This window comes from Meleagris gallopavo, chromosome 5 (assembly GCF_000146605.3).
Source record: "Meleagris gallopavo isolate NT-WF06-2002-E0010 breed Aviagen turkey brand Nicholas breeding stock chromosome 5, Turkey_5.1, whole genome shotgun sequence".
Classification (NCBI taxonomy): Eukaryota; Metazoa; Chordata; class Aves; order Galliformes; family Phasianidae; genus Meleagris; species Meleagris gallopavo.
The window spans coordinates 45,560,371-45,582,497 of NC_015015.2; the positions used below are offsets into that span (position 1 = coordinate 45,560,371).

Consider the following 22,127-nt stretch of genomic DNA (forward strand, 5'->3'; position numbering starts at 1 on the left):
CATTTCATTTCAGCATTGTTATTCAGACTCTTTCATATTTGTTATAGGAAATTCCAAAACTGTTTTTCTCAGTGATGAATTGCAGTATTTAAAATTTCTTTTTTCTTTTTCCTTTTTTTTTTTTTTTTTCTAGGGAAATATATATATATATATTTAATACTAGATTTGTCATAGCTATCCCAACATTTATTGTCTCTTACAGGTCAGCTTTAATTGCAAGCTCCCTGAAAGGCCAACTTCAGCACTACCCATTGCATAGCCCTATATTGCTGATACTGAAACAGCAGTTCCTACCAGCTCTATGGTAGATGTAAGTTCTGATTGTAATTCCCTCTTTTAACTATTTTTGTGTCTTCAGTAAAAAACAGGCGTCTATTTTGCTGTGAGTTTTACAGATAGCAGAGGAGGTAGTTTCTACTACAAAAGGCTTTGAGAAGCCTTCCAAGTGCATGCAGGCAAGGAGTAGAATTAGTCGAGTATTAATATCTTTATTAAATAGATAAGGAACTGAGGAACAAAAGACTGCCCAGGGCTATACTGTCAGGGAAGAGTTCTCAACTGAACCCAAATGTCCTCATTCTCAGTTCATCACTGTCCCTGCAAGGTTGTTCTTCATTTTCTTCATTTTTTTCTTAATGATTTGCGTTTGGACTTTTAAGTTAATACTAGTTGAAGTATCAAATGTGAAAGGGAATTACTGATGCATACTTCCTTACCAGTGTGAGACAGTTGTCCTAAAAAATTCTTTTTTCTCTCCTGAGCTGTTCTGTTTGAATGTAACCTTTAATTATTTATAATTGGTTTGCTACTTGGGGGAAATGCATCCTAGATTAAACAGCAAATTCTAAATAGTAATGTCCTAAACACCCCATGTAGACTAAGGTGTGTACATGTGTGTGTATCCGTTTATGCTGCCTGGATTTAATGATAGCTTTAAGGACTCTCAGTAAATGAATGAGATTTAAATACAGGGCAGCCAGGAGGAGCACCCGCATTCCCTTATCATCAGCAGAAACAGTCCACAGAGTCATCCCCAGCCAACCTCAGCCCTCATTCTTATCTGCAGATACAATAAAAGAGATTCTGAAAGATGTTCCTATTTAGGACATTTTGCATTTTGATTTGGATATTAAACTATATAAATGTGTTTTAACTTCAAACACACAGATGTTTAAGAACTTTTCATATGTCCCATAATTTTTTTTCTAAATGACAGAGTGTTAGGGATCCAAATACCTTTTAGGATATGAGCATGGGGTTTACATCATTTACACATTTCCTGCAACATTAATAGACAAGGAAAATAAATCTAATGATTATGATAGGGTAATTTTTGAACACTGACAGGAAAGGTGGATTTTAGCTGGCTAAGAAACATTAGAGATGTTCATGCATACAATTTTTATTCAGGATAAGTTCCTCAAAAGGAAGAGGCTTGGTGAGAAATGTTGATTAGCTAAAGGGATCAGTAGATATTGATGCAGTTTGATTACGAATTGAGTCAAGAATGTCTATTGCAGCTCTTTCTGAGAAAAAGAGTGAGGCAGTGCCTGTCCCTTCCTTATTTAAGCTAGACAGCAAGTGGTGTGACTAGAAAACAGCCTTTGCATAGTCTGTTACTTGCTTAATATGGAAATTATTGAAATGCATATCTTTAATCTCTGACTTCTAAAAATTTGGGACTTATCACTTTATGATGAATTACTACTTGGATATTGAAAATCATCACATTCTACTTCAGGTGATACTGTGTTGTAGTTAAGAAAAATAAGGACTTCACTTTGACACGTGCCGAAATCTAAAAATACTTTGCAAAGAGAGGTGATACAGAAATATGTTAAGAGGATCAGAAAGTTCCTTTAAGGAAGGCCAATTCAATGCTTTAAAACCAAGTCATTTAAGCTGTTCGACTCAGAAAGCAGATGACAAGGCTTTTTGTTGAGATCTGTGGCCTCTGTATTGTTGGGATTTGTTTTTTACTTTACATCTAAAGTAAAAATTGGTTGAAAAGTTTTGGTTCAGTTATACATAGCAAAAAATCAACAACAACAACAAAAAACTGACTATAGAATCAGTAAAATACTTAGTAAAAGACAGGATTTTGGAAGAGATTTTAAAGTATTTGTAAAAGTCATTTTTAATGGATGACCTCTAAGACACTTAGCATATACTATTTCTGTACTGTTGAACAGCGTCTGTTCTATATCTGTATTTATCAAAGCTGGAAATCCAAGGTTTCCTTTGGAAGAACCATTCATTCCACCGATGTCATTTCTGTTTATGCTGGGTTCCTGTGTTTCGGTTAAGTAGCAGTTGGGTTTTGTTACATCAAGGTGCTCTGGAGTTTAGCATAGCTGGATGTTTTCTCTGATTCCTCAAAACACTGTTATGAAAATGTGCAACAATCTATATTATGCTGGAGCCACCCCGAGATATTGTTAACTCAATGCATATTATAAAGGGATCAGTGTTTCTGACATGACTTCCTGCAATACTCAGGGTGTTTTAATGTGTCATATCACTGAGAGCATCCTGAGTGTGAAAAAATGCGATGTACCTTCCTTTTTATTATGGTTTTAATAGCACTATTATATATGAGCCTGCTGAGGAAAGGGATTTCTGGAATCTTTGGCTCTAGTGGTTCTCAACTCCAGCCCCAAAATCAATGCAAAAGATGTTTAATGCACAAAGACCCATCTGCTCCATCCGTGCATGCTCAATACAAAATAATTACAATCCTACTCACTGAATTTAAGAAAGCTAGTTAAAGACCACAAGTTACATAAGCAATGTTTGTCCAAAGGAGAAAGATGAAAAGCATCACTAAAGCTTTATGCTTTTATAAATAATAGTAATATTAATAAAGCGGACATGACAGATATTATAAAGAAGACCCTACAATCAGATTCCTTTCCAGTTTCTAACCTGGATTTTAGTGTATATATGAGTATGTGCAGAAGGCACACCAATTGGACATCAGAGATTTTAGCATCAGAAACTGCACAGCACCCTGCTTCACTCCTCGTTCCTATCCATGGCCCTTCTCTGAAGCCTCACCTGGAGATGCAGTTCACCTGCAAAAATCAAGAGAGAAAGAGTCCTTCTTGATCCCTGCAGGTTAAGCAAGGGATTAGTACCTGATGCAAATAGAATCAATAAGCAATTTCCTTTGTAAGACAAGGGCAACCTTCATGACATCAGTTTTTTAGAGGTAAATGCCAGGTGTTTTTACAAAGCTGCATGGGTTACCATGTATCTTAAGAATCCAATAGCATACACTCCTTGCTCACACATCCTCGTCAGGAGCCTGTCCAGACTCATCCTCCTTTGGCCCTTCTTGTGTCTACCTCAGCCCATGTGGGCACATACCCCTAATACCCACGACAGTGTATCTGGGTATATCTCTCCATTGCAAGTATGTACGAGTTGAGCCTCTCTCCCTTGTGGTGCATGCATCCATTCCACCTGCAAGTTCAGCGCAACTGTGTTTATGTTGTCTGTCCTGCTCCTCTAGGATCCTGATCTTTGCTCCCCTGTGATTTACAGTAGATTCTTACTCAGCCTTGGGTAGCACTGCTAAGAACAGGTCCCTCAACTGTGTAAGTGATGTGTGCAAATATGATGTTTCCTGGGAGGTTAGACAAAGCAGACAGTGCTCCTTGCCAGCCACTGCCATGGTCTACAAGCTCTGTCAGTAGGTTTTGAAGCCTGTATCTGTTATAGATCCTCTCTACTCCCCACTACTAAGTCCAAGATCTGTGCATAGGACTCAACTTTCACACGAGCGTTAGCACAGGATAGCTGCTACTGCACTGAGAAATAGAAACTACTGTAATGCATTGAGGTAAAATGCTATGGATAGTTGATTTCATAAGAGATTTGTGACAAGGTAGGACTTTTCCACAGTGCATTGCACACAAACATGTGTCCTCCCTGCTAGGGTGAGTACTACTATCCTACTGGGTACTGTCACAGCTGGAGTGAATTTAGGAGCCAGAAAATCTGCCCTTCAGATTGTCCCCATAGCACCAGATCTCCGCAGACACACATGGCTGGACTGATGCTGCTATCTGCGCATCACACCTACGTCTCCCCAGTCTGGAGGTGCAATGTCTCATCCCTTATTCTCTTTATATATAATATGTAAAGATGCTGAGTTCTCCCAGAAATCAGGTTACAATCACTGTGTGATTCAGCTTCCAGATCTGTTCAGCGGGGCCACTGAACCTTGCTTGTGTGTCCCAAGGTGAGGATTAATCTGTTAATGTTTGTAAAAAGCTATGTAAATGCTCTGTATCATGCTGACAGGTCAAGCACTGCATTGCTCACTGACTGCTTCTCCTGGCAGTGTAAGATATATGCCAAACAATGTCTGTGCTTTCAGCTGATGTTCACTGATCTATCTTGACTAGCTTAACCTCTCAGGATTTGGCCTCCTTAGCCTGCTGATAGGTGATACAGCACAAATATGCAAGGCTGCTGCTTTTCCACATAACCTTGAATACAATAAATACATCATTTTATGTTTCTGCAGGACCATTAACACTCAGGAAACCTTTTGGTTCTCCTGAAGAACACATGGAAAGTGAAGAAGGGAACTGGAGCTCAGTCCCCTGTTTAGCTGTGGGCAGGAAGGTAGCAGTAGTAGTTATTTCTTTTAACTGTAGGCAAGGATCAGTAGCTAGTTTCACTGGCTAAATTACCAGGTACTTGATCTTAGTTATTAGCATTACGCATGGATTTTTATGTTTTTTTTTTTTTATGAATGCATAATACTTTGATCATCTTTCATGCTTTTTGCAGTGAAGGTCATTCGCCACTGATCTTTGCTGATGTCTCTATGAGTGTATTTAAGTTTTCCCAGTCTATGAGGGCTGCTCCAAAAGTAATGCATCCTTGTTTTATTATGTTTGCCCACAACATCAGAGGTGGGTATTGGTGATATGAAAGTAAAGGCTGAACATTCTCACCAATATTCTGTTCCATTTTTTTTGCCATACAACAGATGGCAGCAAAGGGGCAATCTGACAGTGTCATCTGACGTGGAAGTGCGTATCAGGCAAAGATGTGGAATTGAATACCTCCATGCTGCATGCAGAAAAAAACAGTATCATCGACATTTGCTGACACTTCCTGAATGTTTATGGAGACCAAACAGTGAATGCAAGCAGTGAGGTGGTTAGTGTTGTGTTTCAACAGTGGCAACAGCAACTTGAAAGACAAGCCACATTCCAGACAGCCATGCACATTTTACAAGTGTGCAATGCAGGGTCTTGTTCATCCCCAGTGAAAATGCATAATGGTGGTGACTGTGTTGAAAAATAATATGTTTTAGTTGAGAATTTGCTCTATAAAATACTGTTATTATGATCTTTGTATCTGTTGTAGTTTCCATTAAAATAAATAGGAGGCATTACTTTCAGAGCAAACTGTATAGATAACAATGCTGCTGAATAGTTTAGGAGCTGGTGTCAGCACAAGCTGTTACTGAGTGAAATCAGGACAGCTAAAAGGAAGGTACTTTCTGTGAATTTTTGTTGCTATGTGATCCTCTTTGAGGCTACTGGAGCTAGAATCTCAATGTGTGGGTCATTTTCTGGGATTAACGTAGAGATGCGGTGTTGAAATATTTAATAGGAGTTATAAAAAGTAGGTTTTTTGTTTTCCTCAGTGTTGTTTGTGCAAGCAAATTTGCTTTTAAGGCCTGATCCAATTCCTGTTGGAACTGGTGAGAATTGTGCCGCTGTTTTTTCCCACAACAGGATTGCACCATTGGTTGCTTTCACCATAGCAATGTCTTCATGATTGCCATAACAGCAAACATGAACAGGCTCTGGCTTTCTTTATGCAAAAATCTCTTTCCTTTTTTGTTTTTGTTTTACTGCTTCGGAATAGCAAAAGCCCACACAAATGCACACAGCCTGTGTTGGTCCAGTGGTTTTAAGTAACAGCTAGAGGAAGATGGCAGGATGTGGGCTTTGGGTTGCATCTAAGAGTTGTTGCAGGATGGTGGCTGCTCCTCAGACAGATGCAGGCCCTTTGTACTCTCTGAGAGACTCTCACTCTCACCTGGCTGTGCTGAAGCTAACTTGAGCACAATTTAGTGTGCAGCAGTACTGTGACTGCAGCAGAGATGTAGCCTGTGTCATTTATAAATGACTGCAAGTTGGAGCAGGAATAATTTATAAGCCAAGCTTGGGAGGTTTCAGATACCTTGTTTACGGCATTGTTAAAAAATAGAAGGTAAAATTATAATGAAACAATTAAGTCCAAGCAGATGTAAATGTCTCTTAGATGAGAAGCCTACTAATGTCCTAGCACTACAATTTGGACAATAGCGTAACAAAGAACAACAAGAAAATATTAGCATTTACAAGAAATAAAGAATTAGGAAACAGAAGAAAGGCAACAGAGTCTTGTGCTAATGGAGGGATTATGGCTTTTGAGACCATGCAATGTGACATCTATGAGAAGCAGTCATTTTTGCAGATTTAGCAATTACCACCTGTCAGGAGGTGCATATACAAAAGATGTTATTGCATGTGTGATGTGGGAGAGTTTCTCCCTACCTGGCTGTGAAGCGTGTTGAGGGTGACATAGTCATCATGATGGCTGAGCATGGTGTGTGTGCAGATGTTTATGAGAAATCTATTCTGTTCTTATTTACTTGCAGATACCTGCATGTGGTGTAGTGCTGAGCATTTATAAGTTGTGCACTTTTCCTCCTCAGTAATGTTTACTTTAGCCCCAAGGGAAGTGCAGCTGTGACTAGAGTGGATGACTTCATCAGAGGAGGGAAGTTACCCAGCCTTACTGACAGATATTTATGAAGATTTTCCCAAGGCCAGCCTCCAAATGCATTACTGCAGAGATACTTTTGACATTTGTAGTCCAAGAAGTGCTATTCAGAGTAAAACACTGCCAGTGGGTTTTCATAAAAAGCTTGTTTCTTGGATTGTCTGTGGGGGCTTGAATAGAGCTCTGAGTTGTAAAGCCCTAAGATTTCTCTTGAAAGATCTCTACCAGCCTGTGTCTGTCTTCCTTTCTTCTCCAGACACAGGGACCTGCAGCAGTGCTTTTTGCTCTGAAGCTACCTACAGCACCCCTGCCTGTGGCTAATTCCTCCTCGGGCTTGCACTCTCCACGCAATCCCCAGTGGATTGGGGAAGAAAAGAAAGAATTGGAATCAACTCAAAGAAAGAACTATGAACTATGGGCAAGAAAATATAAGCAAATGCAATTGAGATGCAGGCAGATTTTTTTTTCCCCACAGACAGATTTTTGAATAATAAAATTAATATAAATATTGGACTCTTAGAAATAAAATGCTTACTATTAAAATCAACCCCCAAGCATATACTATGAGAAACCTTTCTTCTTTTACACAGCTGTCAACCCTTTGGAGATTTTAAATTGGAATTTGTCTAGTGTAAATCGTAGTTTCTACTTAAAAAGAAGTATCAGAAACATTGAGCTTTTGTCTGGAGTTTTTAAAGCGTGGGAAAACTAATATCATTTCTGTACTAATGTAGAGTAATAAATTTTCACGTCCTCCAAATTTTGGCAAAAACTGGTTATGTCTTTTGATCCATGAGATATTTTGCTATATAACACTGTCATACACTTTCTCGTAAGAAAAAAAAATTCTCTCCTCTGGACTATTTGACATGGCTATTTCATTTGTAACTACTAGTGCCTCCATCCAGACTGGCTGTGTTTCAGTCACCAGTGTCTTCACAGAGTTTCTACATGAATTATTGGGCTGTGTTTAGTATCTAGTAGTCTAAGGAGTTGAAAAGTGTGGTTCTAATGTTTGACTGCAACTTGAAAGGTTCTTCAGATACATAGCCAGGCGTAACAATGACCTGTTTGTGGTTGCAGCAAAGCAAAGCCCATATTGAACTCAGCAGAAATAAGTCTCTGGGTGACAAAAGGATATTCCTTGTCAGCCCCCAAGCATGTGCAGCATGGCTTCCAGGTTCAACATGAAAGAGTAGTTTTAGAGGATGAGAATAACAAGAGTCAGCTATGTTAACCATATCAGTGGCATTTGGGAGTAGCTCAGAACTGATAGGATATGCATAATTGGACCCAGTTTGAATTCTTAAGTTAGACAGGCTTGCACAAATGTTTTTAGCTAGCTAGGAAGTCTTTGGAAAAAAATGACTTCAAGCAAATGGGAATCTTTTAAAGGTTTCCTCTGTATCAAGAGGATTTTTTTCTGAGTTGTGTTCGTTTATTTTCATTCAACACTGATTGAAGTCTTCTTATTTAGCAAAATAATATGAATGATAACTAATAAAGGATTTTTTGTGTGTGTGCTCCTCCTTGATGTCTCCAGAGCTACAGATCAATTGCTAGTGTTCAGTGACTCCTGCTCAAAAGCGTAGGGCCTGTGGGTGGGTCTTCTTTTATGGCTGACACTTGTACAATGCATAATCTGAGATGACACTGACCCTGGCAGCCTTATGGGAATAAAATTTTCAGCAGGATGAATTGTTCCTGAATGGTTTCTTCGATGTACTGTGTTACATGCCCAAACATTTTTTTCATCATCTTGAGCATATGCCCTAAATTTCCTATCTGCTCTTTTTATTGCATGAGTTTGATTGTAGCCAACAGCAAAGGTCAAAAGACATTTTACTGTTTCTATTTCTGTATTTCTGTTAAGATGAATTAAATTGTTGGTGCTGTAAAGTGACTTGTTAAAAAGCTTATGCTGCAAGACTTCAACTGGTATAAACTGAAGCTGAACTGCATCAGTTTAAACCAGATGGTCCAGGGAGACTATGTGGTCCAAAGGGTAGGGTATTGATTTCGAAACCAAGAAAGAGAGTTTGATTCCCTGAAGCCAGGGAAGCTCCAGGATTTTAAATAATGTGTTCATCTTACTCTGTCTCAGTTTTTTCCTGTATGAGTGGTGGAGTGGCTCTGTATTTTGAGATCTTTTGCACTCAATTTTTCAACGATGCGGTCTTATTTTCACATCTAACATTAGTCAGTAAAACTGCCTGTTCAGTCTATGTTATAGGCAGGTTCTGAAGTTTAGGAATGCTGTGGTACCACTGTACAGACAATTATGTTTACCACTGTCCATGAGTGGTAGAATGCATAATTTCTCAGTCCATAATTGAACCAGCACTGTTTTGTATTTCAAAGAGGGCTCAATTTATTTCCTTCTTAGAAAAGGAAATCCAGATTAATTTCTTACAGTATAAAAAAATTCAGATAACAATTTTCAGTTGAAACTAATATTTATTTCAGTACTTTAAATTAATTCTCAAATGGCCTTTGGAGATATTTGGCCCTTGTTTTATAGGTTTTTTCTTTGTTTGTCTGCTTTGGTTTTCTGGTTTTTTTTGTTTGTTTGCTTGCTTGCTTGTATTAAGAGGAAGGTTGTTTGTTTTTAATGTTCTTATTTTAGCATTTAGTTCCAGATATATAACTTCTGGAGTCTTGTACATCTTTTTCTATCCCTAGAACTTCCTTATGCTGTGAGCAGGAAATATTTGAATATATGATTAGTGTTCATTTCCCAGTTTTGCTTTGTGAGTGAAAGTCCATCCTCCCACCAAAATCTGAAGAATGTTGTTCCACAGCAGAGCTGCCAGCTTCCTTGGGTTTTAGCTGGTCTCTGGCCACAGGGCTTTTTTTGCTGGCACACTCATTGCTGCAGCCACCTTATCCCAGTACACATTGGCACTTTTTATATAGTATGAAATGGGAAGAAATATGGATAAACATCACCTTCCAGGACCATCTGGCTTTTAAAAATATGAGTAGAGCCAAACAGATACATTACAAATGTTAGTAAAGTATCTTAACTGAGAAAGCATCAGTCCTATAGGTTGATAACAGTTGTTAGAATAGAAAACAGTTCTGTGTGAACAAATAGAAGATTCTTCATTTTGAAACACTTGATTTTGAAAATTGAGATTTACCAAACCGCTGTTTCTTAGCTATGTTACTCTTCATTTACTTATCGCACCAGTTCAATGGGACTTAGTAGTCTCACTGTATTTTACATGGACTGTGGGACTTACGATTGTTTCCAGTGACTAATTTTGTACAATTTATGTACTAGAAATATTTTACTTATTATTAGCAGCCTCTTTATTGCAAGCAATGTCTTTAAGGACTCTATTAAATGTCAAAAAATAGGGCTAAACTTGGCTCTCAGTTTTAGGAACGTAAATAAATATTATCTTTCCTCTTAAGAGTGATTTTACTTAAGGTTTTGTGAATAGAACTTGGCTTAGTGTCCACCAAAGAAAATATAGCAAAACATATGTTTATTTCCCTAAATCTTCAAGAGAGGTTACCAATATGCTACTGAATACACTGTTAGAGAGCAGTGAAATATTTTCAGTTTTATGTGTGGCTGTGTTCTCAATTTTATTCACTTTTCATATGGTCATTGTTTTAAATTAGTGGCACTACATTAGAGTATGTCAGAATGAATCACATAAACAGATAGAATTTATCATGACCTTGAGGCAACATGATGTGTATGCTGCATTATATTAGCTATCCAGACATGTTCCTTACATAGTACAGTATTCACTTCAGACAGGGAAATAACACAGATGGCTATACTGTACAGAAGACATATGCAAATAATCTCTTCAAATCTATAGCCAGATCATTTGTAACTTTTTAATACAAATAGGAATTAGCTTAAGCAAAAAAAAATAATAATTAAAAAATACAGATGGTTTTGCTGCATACACAAGGTGACATCCTTTGCTGAAAAATGGAAATCTCCGAATCTCAGGAAACATGTTTTTGCTATGAGGGCAATCAATCACTGACAGAGGCTGCCTTGAGAAGCTGTGGAGTCTCCATTCTTGGAGATGTTCAAAAATCTTCAAGAATATAACCACACACAAAACTGAAAATATTTTACTGCTTTCTTGCATTAAGAATACTTGATTGCACATTGGTAATTCTTCTTAGGGATTTAGGGAGATAAATGTAATAATTTTGCTATGTTTTCCTTTGATGGATATCAAGACAAATTTTACTTGAGTGTGGTCCTGAATAGCCACCTCTGGGTGTCCCTGCTTGAGCAGTGAATTGGGACCAAATGACTCCAGGGTTCCTTCCACATATCATCCATTTTATTATTCTATGTTATATCACACAAAATAAATGAAGTGCTGCTTCTTTCTTTAGTGCCCATCCTTATGGTCTGGCCAAGCATTGGGCAAGTTAATCATGACATTTTCTGTCCTGAATCTCTCTTCTTTGCTGTGCTAGAGAGCTGGCCATGCGGAGATGAGCTTTCACCTTGCTTGTGTTTTCCCAGCTGTGCAGGGAGTTGCACAACTAGGAAGTTTCCCCAGGATTTTACTAAGCTCTCCCCGATTAGGGAAGATCACCTCTCTTTCACACCATTCTCACTCTTCTTGCAAGACAAAGGGAGAGCTATTCCCACAGGTCAGTGCCTGGGCCTCCTGAGAATGTGTAGGTTGACCTTCAGCAAATTACTTCAACCTCCTGTTCTTCTCTCCCCACCTTCCCATACATCGTTCTGTTGTAATTTTGGAATCTGATTGGGCTAAGGATCATTCTTGCTGTCTTTGTCTGGTTTCTAGCCCAGACGTCAGCAGGGGTTGCCGCATGCTGCTGCAATAAAAATGACTAATGATGATGATAAAAGGAGTGGGAGTTGGTTGCCTGGAGTGCTATTCTACTTTGCTAACTTTGTTTCAGAAACTAGCTTCTTCTTCCAATTTTATCAAAATTAATTCTAACATTTTAAAAGCAGCCAGGGATTTTCTGTTGCCTCACTTTTGGAATACTCATTCTAGAACTTGGAAAGGAGTTTTGAAATTTTCAGAGTTTCAGATGGTGTCTGTTGTCACAGAGCCAATAGCCTGAATGGCAGGTTATCGGCACCTTCAAGTGTTAGCTCCAAATGTGTCCTAAAAGGGGCATTCAATAGAAAAGTGCTCTATTTTTAAATTAGGGCTGAGATAGGTAATAATAAAACACAAAACACTATGTGAAAAGAGCATTATCAAGGTTGCACAGCTCAGCACTTGAAACTAAGAAATGCTGCAAGTAAAATTGTCCCAACTCCATTAATTTGCCACCTTGCACAGGTACATCAGTCAAAGGCTATTTTTGCACAGGTTTGGAGTCTCGCATGGTGTGCAGAATAGATGACACAGTTTGTGAGTTCAATACCTGATTTACTTTTTGCTGTTCGATGCATAGCTCAAATTCTGCTGTGAAGGCAAAACCATTTCCCGCTGGGGCATGCCATGGTGTTCCACATTGCAGGTCCTTGCTGCATGCAAGCACCGACTTAGTTACCTTTATAGTGTCTTAATAACAAATCTAGGTATCATTTCTCCCTTGTATATCTGGTAACCTACAGCAGAAAAGACAAGACTGCAAGTATCTGTAATTGTAAGAGCCCAATTTTATTTTTTTAGAGTACTAGCTGCACATACTGCATGAGACCACGGGTTTCCACTGCATTGGCCAGTGTTCTCTGCTGCAGATAGTTAAGCCCTTGCGTCCAAGGTAGGCTCATAGAAAATGAAGTGCATAGAGCTGATAATACAGTGCAGTGTTATCAGTGGTGTCAGGGAGTTGTCCCCTTCCTCACGGCAGCATCTCACTTCTGTTGACAAAGGACTGCTGCATCTTTTTGCACTCTCCAGCCAATTCTATGTTCTTCATTAAAAATAATTAAGAATTCTGAAAACAATAGCCTTTTTTCTCCTCTCCTATGGCAAATGCACAGTACACTGAATGAATCTGGTGTTTTGTGAATAGTAAAGTCGTTAGTTAAAAACTGCTTGGTGATTCACAAACAGAAGGAGGCTGACTCCATGCTGGATCACCTTTAATTGTGTCTTTTTTGATTGATCTTTGCAAATTTATTACACAGATTATTTATTTTTGAAAAGAAAATGCAGCATTTTGCAATTCAAATTCTCTTGTTGTCAACTATCAGTGTCATTTCAACTGTCATTTGAAACTCATTTCAAAAGTTCTGCACAGATCATTTAAGCAGAGAGATTAAATAAACAGGAAAAAATACAATAAATGTAATTTATTTTGTCAAACATATCAATTAAAACCGAGTACATTTTCAGATGCATAGCACCTTCTTCATTACTGATACCAGGCTATCTCAATAGCAATAAAATTGCCAGTGTGCTCCTTGCCGAAAATCTGAAGATACTCATGTATTTCACAGATACACTCAGCAGATTTAAATGTGGCTAAAATAATTATCAGTTTCCAAACATCATTCCTGTAACCAGGAAAGTTGGGTAATTTTTTCCAAAAAATATTTTCCCTGAGGCTAAAGCAACATCAAACCGAAAAGTTACCATCTTAGGAAGTTATATGTGTAAATAAAAATAATACAACTTTCTTGAATGAGAGAGTGTCAGCTGGCTAGAGTTATTTCCAGTGTCCCTTAAAATAGCTGTACATAATTTTTGAATTAAACATAGCCTGGAGCAAAAATGGTGTAGACTTTCTAGACCCAGAAACTAACAGATCTTTTCTAAGGGAGCTCATGTTTTATATTCCACAAGGTTTTGGATGCTCTTCCAGTGCATGTTTGTTTTTTAAGGAGGAGACGCTTCTGAGCTCCATTTTTAAGAACTAATCCTCAGGGTAGTTTGATCCATTAGAGGACAAATTATCTTCGGATCTTGGCAAAATTTAGAGATAATGTATAGCCAAAGAAAGATAAATGTGCGTAACTTTTCCTCCTTGTAATATTTCTTAAATGTCTTCTGAAGCAGCTCAGTTTCCATTCCAACATGCAGCGGTGTGAGGGCAGTTCTTCAAATTTCTTATGACAGAGGTTATGTGCCTTCTGGCAGGTGGGGGAGACCAGTCTTTCATTGATACTTGAGTATTGTATCTTTCCTCAAACTCAATTTTTTTTTCCTCTTAAAAGAGAATCCTGCAGGTCCCTTTGAAGTAGAAAATTAAGTGCTGAGGTCTGAAATGATGGAGATTCTTTAACACATAATTCATCAAGCTGTATCAGTTAATGACATTTTTATCCGGGCAAAGATTTTAAGGTTTTTAACAGGTTTATTTTATTTTATTTTATTTTATTTTATTTTCTATTTTTATTTTATTTCTCAGAATATACAATAATAAGAATGAACACTGCCAAACATGACTATTCAAAGTTAGGAATCAAAGAGTTCTCTGACCTGACCTGAATTGATACCCATAGCATATAACCAGCATCCAGGGACGGTCACTGTAGTGTTCAGAAGTTCTTTTTTAAGCTCAGGAAAGATGTGCAAAGGACTTCAAATCTTTATTCTTATTATTATGGAACCTTTATGTTTCAGCATTAAGTGCTCTGTGCTGTCCTGGAGACATGGCACTTAGCTCCAGCTCCGTGCTGCACCAGCAAGCTGAGTGCAGTTTTGCACCCACATGCCTCTAGGGACACAGGCCTTCATAGTAGCTGCAAACAGCAGAGCAATAAATTTTTTTGAAACTGGAGCACAAGCATTGTCGGTTGTCTTTCAGAACCAGTACATTTGCACACATTGTAGAAAGATTCATGTAAAAAAATAAGCATAATTCCCACCATTCTCCCATTCTTACTGCTAATAGAGGGTATCAGGGTTGACTACTGGAATAGTAGAAGGGATGAAATACTTTTTTTGACTCAAGAAATCTGAAAAGAAATACTGAGTATTTAAAGGATGAAAATGACAAATATACTGTGGTACCAACTGAGAATGAAATGCTTCTGAGCATTAGCACCAAGCAACCAAGCACAGTGCTGTGCATCAGAAAAATGGATTGTGAACAAGAAATAAGCCACTCTAAATCAGTGAGGATTATGCAGAAACTTAACCACTGCTTGGGCCAACCCAGAAAATTCATCATCTCTGGGTTTGTGAAATTTGGAATTTGAATCATATATGCTTCCACTTCTAATTTAAGTAGCTTGCTAGTTTTGATCAATAATCATTTGTTTTTCATAGGGCATTTTATATCAAAGGGGAGGGGGCTTCGGTTGAAGGGTGGCCTTTGATCAGTTTTGTTTCTTTCACAAACTAGGACTCATGAAGCCTCATTAATTCTTGCTGCAGGTGGAGCTGAAGGCTATTTGTGAATTTGTGGTTAGAAGTCTCTGCACAGAGGCATTAAATGGGAGTCTGCAGCAGTAGCCTGGTGTTTAAGGATAATTATTCTGGTATAAACTGTAGCTTCATTTCTGAGATAGAGGTGCTTATATTCAAAATATCCAGTCTCTTTATAATAGAGCTTAGATATCCTGAGCACCACAGGGTGATGCATGGTCTCAGACACAAATGAGAAGGAGAAAGAAGAGGGAAGGCAAATCCTCCACCTCTCCTGAGTCCCTTAGCTGCCTGGGAGACAAAAACAGCTGCCAGAGCATCTATGGGACCTTACCCATAGTGGGGTCCAGGGTGAGCCCTGTAATACATTGCTGCTTTGAATTCTGCCCTCTCAGAAAAACCTCACTGTTGTGGAGTGCCCTCTGTTATCGGAGAAGAAGTCTGACACTGCTGAGGCCCTTGGAGATATCGTGGCTATGAAGCTATAAATAGCATGTATTTCCCACTGCCTGAAACCTGCCAGTGCAGCAGCAAGATGACGTAGGTTTGCTTTCCTGCTGGAACACTACAGAAGTGCTTCTCCTCTCTCTGCTGAGACGTCTGTTAGCTGTAGACACTGCTTTCTGTGCTCACTGTTGGGGAGATGTTATTGAACTGGGCTTACATTTTTGCTTTTTCTGATCTTTTTTTTCTCCACAAAAGAAACACTTCTCTCTAGGCACCTTTCCTTGCCTCCCCTCCCTTTTCTTTTGGACAGGTCTTTGCTTTTCTAAGGTATTCTGATTGCTGCTTGGTATTGGCTTCTGCTCGTCCCACTTTGATTCATCTGCTGTTATACATAATGCACTGTCTGTGCAGACTGCTCTGGCTGAAGGGACTTTTTTGAAGCTTTTTATAATGGTCTGAGAGCCTCTCTCTTGCTTTTACTTCTCTCAGCTTTATCTTGCATTCATGTGATGTCTTTCAGTTCTGTGAAATCCAGCTCTGCAAATAAATGCAGATGGGTGCTCCTGCAGATACCTCTCTGACCAGTATCATGATGGGCAGCTAACAGCATAGTGTGTGAGTGAAAGTTAGGAGAGGACTGATCCAGTTCAAGATGTCACAAGGACTGTACGTGGGTACAAAGTCATCACAGAAGTGAGAATATGGCAGTGTAATCCTTATCAGAAAAAGGATCCCAGGGCTGCTGATGCTCACAAATGTTTCTGCTGGCTTTGCCTTCCTCCCACTGGCAGCAGTGCAACACTCATTGGAACACACTGCTCAGCATCCTGCCTAGCGGCTGTCCAGGATGTGAGGATGTGAGCTGAGGTTGGATCTTAGTTGGATATCAAGATGGATATTAGGAAAAATTTCTTCTCAGAAAGAGTGGTAAGGTATTGGCACAGGCTGCCCAGAGAGGTGGTTGAGTCACCGTCCCTGGAAGTGTTCAAGAAATGTGTAGATGTGGCACTGAGGATGTGCTGAGTGGGCAGGGTAGAGGTAGGCTGACAGTTGGAGTAGATGACATCAGTGGTCTTTTCCAACCTTTATGATTCTGTGAGCATGCAGCTTTCCCACATCTGTGCTTGGAGGAAAATGAGGTTAAAAGAACTCGGGAGGAAAGGAACAAAACTCCTCTTTGTGTGTTGTATAAGTGGGATTAAGCCTCTCCTCCACTGGTAACTGGAGTGCTTCTTTGTACAATAAGAGAAGGTGGCAGCTCCAGCAGCAGGTGAATTCACACTCTGCGTTGTATGATTTCTGTGCCTCCTTCAGTTTGCTAATCAAAACAAGTTTCTGCTGTGTTTCTTATCCCCAGAGGGCGGAACTATCCCCAGAAAATTAAAGCTCTCTTATCTGTTAATGTGTCATCACAACTAATAGCCTGGGGACTATAAACAAGTTTAAATATCAGAACAGTTTGGCTGGTGATTGTCCGTGATTATGTATTAAGAATACAAAATTTGTGCCCAATGATATTCAAGCTAGACTGAAGATGAGAAGGCAGCTCCTCAGCTGCTGTAAATGGAGGTAGCTTGGCTGAGTGGAGCAGGGAAGCTGCTCAGCACCTGACTCTTGGAGCTTTGCAGAAGTTTCCATTCTTGTTTGCAAGACACTGGATCATACAGGCCAGCACAGGTCCAAGCAGAGTGCAGACCCTTCTCTCCTGTTCTAATATCTGGGAGCTGTGCTCCTCCCAGCTGTGCAGCTCACAGCCTCCTGGGCACTCTTTCAGTAGTGACCTACAAGCAAAGAGATTGCAGATTGCTAAACTTTGTCAAGAGCAAGTCAAGGAGCCAGTATGTTCAAAATCTGTCAGATATGTGCGGCAGGTACCTCACAAGGGATGTGCTTTGTACCTTCAACTTGACAAACATACTGCAGTAAAATAACAAACATGCACTCTCTGCCACCATTTCCAAAGCCCTGCTGCTGCCCCATCACTTTCAGCTCACTAACTGTTCATGCTGAGGGTGAGGAGACAAGTTATTTCCTCTTTCTAGAAATGTCTAGTCCACAGGACTGCTTACAATGACATCAGCATGCAGTGAGACCTATGGTTCTGTGGGGATGGCAGTGGGATTATCTAATAACATAGTTAGATTTGAAATTGTTCATGTTAACATCTCCCTGTTCTGAAAGGCACTGCTGTTTCTGAGTCATTTCCCAGCATAGACTGGGCTATTCCTGAAAGAATCCCAAAGATTAGAAACTGAGGCAAAGGGAGATAAAGTGATATCCCCTGGATATGTACAAAGTCAATAGTTGTTCAAAGAGGTGAATATCAGAGAAGTGTTGTAACTGCTGAACTATCCTTGCCACTGTGCAAAGCAGAATACATGGAATAAATAACTTTTCATGTATTTCTTTACAGACTATATATCTTCTTGAAAAGCTGATACCAGGTTAATGATGAATCTTGCAAAATGGTATAGGGAGCACATTCATTTTGATAAGGCAAGAGGTCACTGACCTAATGAAGTACTACTTAATAAGAAGGATCATTATTAAAGAAATGGTATATCTAGTGCTTTTTACAGCTTCTGTATTAATCAGCACTTCTGGGCAAGGGAAAGGAGTGTTTCTGACAAGCATGAAGTCACGTAAGAAAAAATATAAAAGGAGCAATGTGTCATAAGAATCTTAAAACATGAAGCAATGTCAAATAAATGAAATCAATTTCCAGAGGAGAATAACAAAGGCTGAAAAAGGTACCTAGAAAGCCAAAAGATTTTGATTTTTTTTCATTAATTAGGGACATCATATTAAAAATGTCAGGAACTGTTTTCCCTGTAGCAAAAAACACCCCCAAGATGCAGCCAACTGAAATTCCCCTCTGAGCACAAGATCTGGAAGGTTAAAGGCTTGAGTCTGGCATCAGGAGAGAATTCCTTGTCTCCCAAGGTCACTCCATAAGTGCGGAAAAGTAATTTTGATTCTGGTCTCCTTACAGTTCAAAGTCAAAGCTTACCTTGATTCAACAGTTCTATATTTGGCAAAGTACTAATATAATTGTATTTGGTCCTAGTCTTGTCCTGTTGGAATGTTACGCACCTCCTAATACCAAGCCCACTGTAGTCTCTTGTAGCATAGGTGAGGCATGAAATAGCAAGTAGTGTATTCACACTGGAGCAATTCCTCCAAGGAAACTCAGTATCTCCTTGCTAATTATTAGAATGTGCAATGAACAGAAAAATGATTGCATGACCTCAGCTTAGAGATTTTGCAGCCTGGTGACCCCTCTATTGTAGCTGCCAGCAGTGTGTTGGAAAGATTTCAATAAAAAGGCAAGGATCTGGTGGTACTTCCCCAGAATACTTTTGCAGCTTCCAAAAAGAAAAAAAAGAAATCAAAAGAAATCACAACTCAAGGACTTCCTAAGCCAGAGGGCTTTTCTTTATATCTTATAGTCTTTGATATACTTTTTCTTTTGTGAATTATTTAGCTACTTTTAAGATTTATGTTAATTTTAGGATTTGCAGTGTCCTGCAGGAAAGAGTTTGACACTTTAATTGCATGCTGCACACCTTGAATTTATTAGAAAAGATGAGTTGCTCATAGAAGGGGTTTTGATGCCCTCCAGCTGCCTCTGTTCACATCAATCCCAGAAACAGAATTATTGAGCATGTGTGGTGTAGATGCCATGGCCAACACATATTGGTCAGTTCAGGTTGTGTGGAAATCCACCCCAGCTGAGGTTGAGTGGTTGACTCTGCCCAAACCATAGGATACAGGCAGACCTATGAATTAATCAGTGTATCTTCTCTGGCTTTTTTCAGAGCCTGAAGGGCTTGACTCACAGGATGCTTGGCTATCATTGTGTTTCTACAAGAGCTGGAGGTGCTGAATGCATAGTGCTCAGCTCAGTAGGAACCTGTCTGCAGAATTTCAGACACAGCACAGAAATGCCTCTTCAAATCCTCTTGTTTGTGGAATGCAGATATTTGATTAGAGGGACCACATCTTGGCTACTGAAAAGGGAGAGTGCTTGACTGTGGCACAGTTAGGGATGTGGGTTTGTGGTCTGCTGCCATGTGGACTCAATGCCTTGGGTTGTGAGGTTAGTGTAAGTGGCTTTCATAGGAATTCTCCTGCGACTTCCCAGAGCCAGCTTTCCTGTCTAGGTATCACTGATTGTGCAGTAGCAATTCCATGGGCAGGGAAAGCACCTGCTAGGTGCAAAGCAGAACTGAGCAAGAGGTGTGACACTCGGGCTCCTCCAGGAACCAGCTGAGAACAAATATGGCAAGGCCCATCTGCTGCTAGAGGATGTCCAACAGGAAGAGTTGCAATTGAGAGTGGCTGGAAGAACGTGGGAAGCAATTTGTGAGGGCTGGAAGGGAACCAGGAGCCAGCATGCCCTTGGGAGGTGCCCGGTGCCCCTGAAGCTTTGCCTCTCTGGGTCAGATTAGCAGCAGACCTGTGAGATGAAAGCATTCTGATGTCTGGTGCAGCATCGCTCTAGGAGAAGTCACAGTTTTGCTGTGGGTACATCCAGGTTACCAACTGCCTCATTTTCTGCTGAATCACTTGGTGACACCAAGGCAAAGCACGTAAATGCTAATACAAGTGTAAGTGTAAGGGCTGGCGGCACCTCTGCAGACCCCCACTCCTGCCTTACTCACCGCTCATCACTTGTACATCATCAGTACCTGCTGAGATTCCAGTCCTTGCAAGGATGTCAGCAGCAGTTGCTGTCCTATATATGAACAACTGGCAGACAAAACAAACACACTGTTTTGTCTGGACTCTTTTTTTTTCTCCTAGTCTCTCTGTTGAGAGAGTTCTACTCTTCCAGACCTTTCCATCCTTTTGGTACTCTGCTGCACCACATCTGCATGAACAAAGACCTTGCTTGGGCTGCACAACTGAGTTCCCAAATTGTGATGCTGGTGGGATATCTGCCTGTTCCTGACAGTTCTCTTTTCTCTGCCTGCCCAAGCTGTGTGGAGTCCAGCAGCTTTGATCCATAGGTTAGCTGCTGGAGGAATAAGAGAAGAGATTGTGTCTTCTTTCTTCTCCAACCAACACCCTCCTGAGGGCAGAAGCTGTTTGGGGAAGCTTTTGCTGCCTCCTGCCATGGCTAGCAGCAGCAGGAAGGTCACAGGATGTAGTGGGCAGCCACAGAGATAACGGTAGGACACAGCCCAAGCTCAGCTGTTGGCAAATCAGTATGCTTTGGGAAAACAGCCAGCCTGCTTCAGTTTTCTGGGGCAGTCTGGTTTTCTAGTTGCTTCTGAATTGCGTTAGATAGATGTAAGCATGGATGAATAGAATTTATCCATTCCTAATTTGAAGATCAAACATTTACCCAGGTCTAATTACCTGGCTGGCACGCCGAGGGAGCTCCAGCAGTGCCTGAAGTCAGGCCTGGTCCCAGAACTGAAGGATTTTCTTTTTTGAGCAGTCAGATGCTGGAGCTGCTGCTTAGGAAATGGCTGTATCCTCCCTGCAGGCAGATCGATACCTCTCAGCTCACTGCACTGCAAGGAACTTTTCATCGCACATTAAGAATGAGGAAAATAAAAGCCACGATGGATGTTATTCTGGTTTTGCTGTTATTTTGAATTATTTAGAGGGAAGTCACTGCTGTCTTCCTTCTTGTCAGAAGACAAAATACCTTTGTCTTTGGTAGTTTTTCCATAAAAAAGGAAAAAGTTCTTCCCATTTCTGGTTTCTGACACTTCCCAATGTCTCCTACATTCCTAATGCAAACCAAGTTCCCACTGACACAGGTGGAAGTCACATCTCAGTGGTACATTTCTAACCAGCTTCATAGCAATGCTGCAGATGAGTGATTAATGCTGTAAATGATGGCTAGCAGATAAGCAGAGGGTATTTTGGAGGGTTATAGGAAATCTCCAGGCTAGCTGAACTATCACTTAATTAAGCATTTACTAAATAGCTAGAAAAAAATGTTAAACTTTAAACTGAATTTTTAATGCACAGTGTTAAGAGGCAAAAATCCTGCAGTTTTCTCCATCATTTACATAAGCTCAGAAAAACAACCTAACTAATGTGTTCTGATATTTTTCTTCCTAATTCTAGATTATCCTGAAGGGGAGGATAAAGAAACTGGCCACCAAGATGGTAATCACTAGTGGAAATGAAGAAGATAAAGGCAGTCAAGAAAAGGAAAGCAAAGAAGAAACCATCCTGGCAATGCTTGGAATTATTGGGACAATTCTAAATCTCATTGTGATCATTTTTGTGTACATTTACACAACGTTGTAAACTAGGAGGCATGCAAATAGAACAGATAAAACGGCCATTAAGAGTGACAACAAACATTGCTGACTATTGACAAGTTGTTTAATCAGAATTGACTCTGTATTATATTAACACATCATAAAAGCACTGCCTGCAGGCAGCGAAGGCTGAAGCACAATTAATTTAACAAGACTTCTTCACGCAGTAACAAGCTAAACTCTTCTGTCCTGCCCTCTTCCTTTCGCTTTGGTTTTCGGTTTGGGGGAAACATGACTGCAATTATGTAAGTTGTAGCTTTGAAGAAATCCACCTGGGTTATGTTGTTTTAGCACAATTTAAAAA

At 39.8% G+C, this 22,127-nt stretch overlaps 1 long non-coding RNA gene across 1 annotated transcript; it reads left to right on the forward strand.

Moving 5' to 3' along the window:
* Positions 1 to 207: 207 nt before the first annotated feature.
* LOC109367867 lies at positions 208 to 22,127 on the forward strand. Its single transcript, XR_002115402.1, has 2 exons — positions 208 to 310; positions 21,624 to 22,127. It is a non-coding gene; the product is annotated as an uncharacterized LOC109367867 (long non-coding RNA).